Source organism: Balearica regulorum, chromosome 5 (assembly GCF_011004875.1).
Source record: "Balearica regulorum gibbericeps isolate bBalReg1 chromosome 5, bBalReg1.pri, whole genome shotgun sequence".
NCBI lineage: Eukaryota > Metazoa > Chordata > Aves > Gruiformes > Gruidae > Balearica > Balearica regulorum.
In genome coordinates, this window is record NC_046188.1 from 37,875,513 (window position 1) to 37,883,531 (window position 8,019).

The following is an 8,019-nucleotide window of genomic DNA, read 5'->3' on the forward strand; positions in this document are numbered from 1 at the left end:
CTCAGGCAGCTTCTTTAAACGGGCGTTGTGGAGGAGTTTTGCGGGGATGAGGGTTCCCGAGGGGGGCGGCTTCTGGCCGGGAGGAGAGGGGTGCCGGAGGGTGTGGCGGGCGGGGCAGGCTGCGGTCCTGTCAGGGCGAGCTGCGAGGCCGGGGCCGTTGGGTCAGAGAGGCCGAGGGGGCTCCTGCCACAACCAGGCCCAGGCTGCGGGGTAGGAACGGGCTGGGAGCCAGCGCTTGCCCTGGAGCACCCTGACATCAGTCACACTCCTTTCCCGATGAAGCGATGCTGTGCCTCTGCATCCCTACCGACCCGCTGCCATGACCCGGCCATTCTACTTCGTGCTGAACTGTCTGTGACTTTTGACCAAGGCACGGCAAAAAAAGATGGGTATCTGTGCAGGTTAACAAGTGGAGGAGCAAAGGCGCATGTGCAAAGAGTTCATGTTTGGATGAAGTGTTATACGTTAGCTCAGCAACTGGAGTTCTCCTGCCAGCAAGCGTTCGCTGCGGCCAGCCCCTACCTACCACCTTCTCCTCCTCTTCAGTACGCAGAATTGTGCTGCTGTGGATAAAACCTCAATACTGTTACTGTCGCTGACACCAGGGGGAAACCTTGGGTGGGGAAAAGCAGCTAGTGAAGATACATGCTTGTATGGAGCTGCTAGGCATATGCAGTTTTTCCATGCATATACATGCAGCATACTACTATTCTGGTTTATCGGTGTCCGAGGTGTACTCATTTTAGGGAATTCTTGAGTGTAATTCATGACAGCTCACAGTATGATGATCAAGATAAAAATTCTTGTCCGTTTCTTCAATATAGCATAGCTTGTTAAATCTCCACCGTCCAGACACTTAAAATAATAGCTACAGTTTGTTTTGCCCATTTTTCCCCCTTGTCTGATAGCATCATGCCCGGATTTCCTGATTTAACCTGGAGTAAATATCTAAGTTACTTTTATGACATTGTAGGTTAGATTCAGGCATCATTCAAAATTCTTGCCCTGTAATTATTATTCTTTAGGATGGAGATAACCTATACATTCCACATCCGTAATAAACAGAATCATTTAGGTTGGAAGGGACCCCCTGGTCCAACTCTCCCAGGTTGCCCAGGACCATGTCCAGTCAGTTTTTGAATATCTCCACAACCTCTCTGGATAACCCAATCCAGTGTTTGACCACCCATACAGTAAAAAAAAGTGCTTTCTTGTGTTTAGATGAAATTTTGCAGGGTTTAATTGTCAGTGGACACTACTGAGAAGAGTCTGGCTCCCTCCTCTTCATTTCCTCCCATCAGGTGTTTATATACATTCAGCCTTCTCCAGGCTGAACAGTCCCAGCTCTCTCAGCTTCTTACATGAGAAATCCAGTCCTGTAGTCATCTTTGTGGCCCTGCGCCGGACTCACTCCAGTAAGTCCATATCTCCTTTGGACTGTGGAGCCCAGCAGAGGACACAACACTCCAGGTGTGGCCTCGCCAGTGCTGAGGAGAGGGGAAGGATCACCTCCCTCGACCTTCCAGCACCATCTGCCTAATGCAGCCCAGGATGCTGTTGGCCTTTCCCACAAGGCAACTGATGTCAACTCTCTTTTGGTAAAAAAAATGGTGTAACCTGACAGCTTAACAAAGCTAACCAAGGTTAAAAAAGGAAAAAGTGGGTGGCTGTGGCTGGGGTAAGTATGTCTTACGACTTTGAATACAATGTTCAGTTGTAAGGCTGTTTTAATAAGACTGTCCAGGACACTCAAAATGACTCTTTCTATGCAAATTCTGCATAGGTAGCAGAGCTGGACTATTACGGGAGTAGCACCAGCGTCTCGGTGTGCTTGTGTGCTTGAATTGCTGTGTAAGAAGCTCAGAAGCAGAAAAAAGCTCCTTAGGTGGCAGTCGTGGAATGGTATGGGAGTAATAGGGATTTGAGCTACTGACAATAATGAAGATAAGTTCATGCTGGAAGCCCAATTAAAGCTTTTTTGGTTTTATCCTGCATTTCTGCAGCCTCTGGGATCGTGTCAGTGGGGAAGAATGTGGCTGTGCATCTGGAACGCAGCTCTGGCTGCTCTGGCGGTGCCTGAGCTGGGCTGGAGTCCCGCATTCCCTTTCTTGGTTGTGGACACTCTGCATGGGTGGTAAAAGGCATGAAATATGTCATTAGAAAAATCTGCAGCGTTGCCTCTGCTGTGTGGGTAATGTTTCTGGAAGCTATCATGTGCAAAATCAACTTTCATAATAGAGCTGTATTTCAGTTTCCTCGTTATTTTGGTTGCACAGAAAAATTGGTCTCTCAGAAGACCATCTGAAAGCCCACTGGGAACTATTAGCATCCTGACTGCACACCTAAAAATGTAAACAAATGCTCAGCTGGAATGAGGATACTTACAATCTGTTTATTGCTGGGGTAAATGAACTGCTTGTTTGCTTCCCCGAAGAAGACATTTTATTTTCTCTGTGGCAGAAAGCAGGATGCTGCGGTTCAGTACCACAGATTAGAGATTATGCCCTATTCGAGTAAGAAGTAGCAGGAGAGAAATTCTTCATTAAAGTGATGGTGGTGGTGTTTGAGTGTGCTTAATAATAAAGACGGTATAAAATGCTTTCTTAACTCTGCAGTTTAAAGTAGTCCTAGATTTTAGGCAAATCTGTACAACAAAAGCCACGGGGGCAAATCTGTACAACGAAAGCCACGGGGTTCGTACAAAAAGAAACAACAGCAATTAAGGAACTGGGAGCGATGGTCTGGGAAAAGGTTTGAAATAGTTGTAGGATGACTGCGGCACTTAGACTGGAATGCGACAGAGCTGGGTTCAGTTTTCTGCTCAGCCATAGACCTCTCCAGGCAAATTGCTTCTGACTGGAGGCAGTAACCACTCAGATGCCTTCACTGCAGCACCCAACTCAGAGGTGCCAGCCACCCAGAAGGAATCCAAGACCTAGAGATAGGTCCCCACTCTCCCTGCAAAGGACACAGAGGACGGTAGACATCTGGTGACCAAAAATGTCTGTGAGCTAGTGAGTGAGTGAGTGAGGAGCTGGTAGGAAGCAGTGGTGGAGATGTAGGTCTTAACATCCTGCTCCTGCTCAGCACATGCGCACCTGCCTGCACCTGGGAAACCAGAGCCTTGTTCCACTCGGGATCCACAGCTCAGAGCTGTCTCAAAGAAAAGTGCCGACATCTGTCTCTAGCGAGAACTAACTAGGACTTGTTCTTTTCTTTAGCTGCCAAAAGACATGTTGAGACCAACAGCTATGTTTTGTAAAATGACCTATTGTTTAAAATACCTGTCGCTCTGGAGGCTTCGGTCCGGTGTCTTCCTCAGACTGAAGATTCAGGCTCCCACCCGCCACAGAGTGCCCTAAAGACAGTGAGAGCCTGCGGTGGTGGAGGAAGGCGACTCCTCTCATTGAAGCTGTGCCACTACGGAGCAGAGAATTGAGGGAGAGCAAGTGTAAGGGCAGACCTAATGGTTGGGGTGCTGGGAGAGGCGTCCTAGGGCCTGTTTCCCACCCAGAGGCTTTGTTCTGTGTTTTATCCTTTGACTAGTAGAAAATACCTAAAAAATGCCTCCATCAGGGACTGAAATGCAGCATTCCTTCTGCAAACTGATTGCCTAAATCATGAGGATATGGGTTCACGCTTTCTCTCCCATTGCTTGGGTGCATATTTATTTCTCAAAGGCAGATGGAGTGAGGCTGGGGAGATGCTCCCTGGCCCAGCCGATTAGGTTTCCCACTGGTTAGAGTATAGCGCTGGGAGGTGGGGATCCCCTGAGGAGGGATGAAGCGTTGAACATGTGTTACTCTCCCTTATGTGAAGATATTTTAGGCAATTAGGCTCTTACAGAGCAAATGGGTGGCAATCTAGAGGCTTTGCAAAGCAATCAGCCAGTCTCGCTGGTTTGTACTGCTCTTTGTACACTGGGTGAGGTTTGCAGCCCCCGGTGATGCGGGGTGTTTGTGAGAGGAATGCTCAGGCCCTGATGGGGTCTGTCACAGGGGACCCATTGCACGCCTGCCCCAAAGCAGAAACGTAGGCGTGCAGAGAAGGCTTAGGTGCAACAGGGAGCAATACTCCCAGATTTGGGCAGCAGCTGAACAGAGACTGTTTGGATTGCAACTGTAAACATAGGCTTCGCAGTTCTACCTTCTAGTGAGATCTAGCCCTTTTTCCCCATGTGCCTTCTTCACCCGCACAGTGGGAATAAGACCTGATGTTTCCCGCAGAAGTACTGAGGGATTACGTTTTTGCAGATAGTATGAGGATTGGGGTCACTGAGGTATTGCGGTAGCTAGAGGTCTTTCTCGCTATTTCACTCGAATGCTTGCTGGGTCACTAGGATTGGAACTACTGACAAATAGTAGAAAGGTGTAAACAAACTTGGTGAGAAGAGATAAGGCAGGGATGGGATGCAGTGCAGTTTCTACCTACATACTTTCACGCATGTATGTCCCAGAAATCAAAGCGGAGAACAAAACTGAGAAACTATTTCCCGACCGTTGTGCGGTGTTCCAAAGACAAGGCAAGAATCCATTTTAATATTTTATTGGTGAGATGTATAGTCTATAGTGGCTGTAAGTCCTCAGAATATAAAAAAGATTAATTTTCTTCTTGCCTTTACAGTGGGTTTAAATTGCCGAGATTTAAATCTACCTAAAATAGCCTTACAGAGCATCCTCACCTCTACAAGAGCTAAGCACCCAACTTTATCCCTCGCAATGGCTGACTTTTCTACTGACTCCAGCACTGAGCACATTTCTCAGTGCACGCTGGGGAATGTTCTGATCACCTGTTTGTCTCAGGATATGCCCTATACTTTGTTAATCTAGGGTTATTATGCTAAGACTTTCCCAGCAGCTTAGAGCTAATGCAATGGATTTTAAGGGTTTACACAGTAGCCACTCTTTCAGTAGCCAGAGTTACCACAGAAGTTTGGTTAATTCAACAGGATTAAGCTTTCTTAGTACTTGGCTACTACAGGAGTGGGGGACAATCTGTCCTACCCCAGCATCTGTAGTGCAAGTAATCTCATACAAATAATTTTCTTGTTGTGGTCTGAAAATCATACCTGCGTTCTGGGTCCTTAACAAAGTCATTTTAGTTCGAGCTGTTCCCTTTCCCAGCCGTTACAGTCACCATCTCTTTATTCCTTGCCCTCTCCGTTATTTCCCTGATAAAACCAGTCAGTCTGATTCAGCTGGATGGATCCTCCGTGGATGTACGAATACTTCTTTGAAACCAAGTTCATTCAAGGTTGCAGACCAGTTTCCTGTCATTGTCTTCTGAGATTCCTGGCTCTGTTCCTCTGCTCCAAACCCAGATGCTGGCAGCACTGAAGACGTGCAACACTCACAAAATAGATTTGAGAGGCTTTTGGAAGTGTGGTTGACATTCTGGCTGGCAAGACAGCCCCATGTTGTCTGAGCACTGATGTGTTTTTTGTCCCTGTACTGTCAGTTGTGCCGCGGCAGGTACTGAGATCTCAGCAGCCAAAGACATCAACAGCCATGAAAGGAAAATGGTTAATTTCTTGGGAAAGTGTTGTTTCAATTTCTGTGCCTGAAAATATAGAGTATGGCAGACTGACAAAAACAGTTCGTCCCTGAACAGGAGATGTGAGCTTGAAGCCGATTGTCCGCTGCTTCTGTTCTTGGCAGGGGAAGGGGCAGTCACGGAGCAGCAAACAGCTGCTTCCAGAGACGAATTTCATCAAGGCTGATGTCAGCACTTGGCTAAAGAATGGCATGTTAGCTGCAAAACCACGAGCCTAATACAAAAAAGCTGTTTTCAAAGTTCAGCATACTAACTGCCAGAGACTGTTAGACCACACGGTTGCAAGATATGTCTTGTGCTGCACATGAGGAAGGAGAACGTGTTGCAGCATCCTAGTGCTCCTCCTTGGGTGGGGACAGGGAGGCCGTATCTACAGCCTAGAGGGAAAGGCCAGGCCACATTAAGCCCTAGCCAGTTTGTCAAAGGCCGTGCCACCTAAGCAGAAGAAATACCAGTACCTGTGCCTAAAATTTTAGGTGCACCTACTGCCAGTATTTTGAATTCTACTCAACTACTCAGAAGCACAAGCCAGGCCTTTCTAGTGCTGTTAACACCTCGACTTCATCAAAGGATGCAGTGTGGTGGTACCAATGGACCAATGTTAGCAAGGCTGGAGCCCACATGCTGCCAACAATTTATGGTGTGAGTGGGGACAACCCACCCATTTCCTTTCTGTCTCATAAAACCATGAGTACTTACACCCTGCTGGGGTTTTGTGTGAAACCTGGTCACAGAGTGCAACACTACCACACCACAGTAAAAAGTTTTTGTAAACACTTCTGGAATCTCCAAGCATGGACTTGCAGAGCGCTGTTACTGGGATTCCAAATAATTTGGCTGCATTCTCAGAGTGGTAGCAGACCTGGGCCCAAGGTGATGGCCCGAGGTGCACCTATGCTCTTTTTCCAGCCCTACTTCAAAACAACATGGGTCTTTCCCCCAGACAGTGGTCATTTAATACCCCAACAGATATCCCCCCCCACTCCCTGGTGTTACTGTTCAATTAAAAAAAAAAAGGCATGCATAAGAAAAGTGTATCATTACATCTTCTGGGAATGGGTACAAACCACAGAGAACCTCAATTAGTTTGGCAGTGCAAATGTCCTCTGCCAGGTGCAGCAAACCAAAGACAGGGCAGCTGCTGTGGAAGAGGAAAGAGGGTTACCAAAGCAAGGGCAATGGGTGCTCTGAGGCAAACGTCAGTATAGATTATAAGCTCCTGCCTGTAGTCATCCTCTCCGCTGGTTTAGTTTTCAGACAGATAACCCATGTTATGTACATTAAAACATGGTAATGGAATAAGCACTCCATATCTTTGAAGAGGACAGTCCTGTTTGTAGCAACACAGGAGGGATGTAGCTGAAAATGGGCCTACAGAGGAGCTTGCAGGTGCATTAAATACTGCTGTGGCTGCAAGTCCTACATTACCAACAATTTGTATTGACCCCTCCAGGCTTCTTGATGTCATGGGTTACAGCACAGGAAACTCAGCTTCAGCTCAACTCCAGCACTCACTAACAATGCAACTACAGGTAAGTTGCGTGAACTGCCTCGGCTTCAACCTTTGCATCCTACTCAAGGTCAGGAATAAACCAGAAGGCTGTGCTGAACCCCAACCCACCAGGTACAACGCCTTCCACAGGACTTGGCCCTGCCCTGGAGAAGGGAGGGCAATGCTACCAAGAGCTGCAGGAGCTCCTTCTGAATCTCTGCGTGAGTTCTCCCCTCCTGCAGTTGTTGCTTCAAAATAAAACTGCTTTCGGGACTGGAGAATGTGTGGTCATACCTAAAAACCACTCACTCAAAACACGTCATGAAGCACTAATGAATATCTTTGCTTCTAACTCTGTGTTTCCTAAAAAAGTTACGGGAGGGCAGGAAATGCACCTGTAATAGGTGATGGCCAGGAAGGAATTAGGTGCTTCCCTCTGCCGATTTTCAGGCATTTGTATGTGTGTACTTTATGAATCATTAAAGGTCCCAAAGGAGTTGTTCTGAAGGCTGGTTTATTTTGACTGTCCAATACAAAGATGATCTTGACATCTCCGGAAGAATTTATGATGTCAGAAGATGCGATATCAAAAGCAGTGAGATATTCAATGCTGAGCACGGGAACGGCGGAGGAATTTTTCATAGATGGTTCAAAATATGGTGGTTGGTTGTTTGCATAGCTCTAGTAACTAGTTTTGTGCTGTTTTTTTAAGGAATAAGATTGTTGTTCCTAGAGATGTGGGTGTATCAGGGATGGATAAAAAATACATGTTATTAATTTAAAGTGGTCAGAAAGCTGTAAAAATTCCAGTATCACTCAAGAGGAATCAAAAGGTTAAGGGGGAGGGAAGTTTACCTTTAAAATGCTGTAATTTCAATTTAAAAAACCCACTAATTTTGGATCCTCTTTGTCGTGTTTGTTGTTTTAACTAAACAGGATTAAAATATTACTATACAAATGAATAAAGTCTAGAG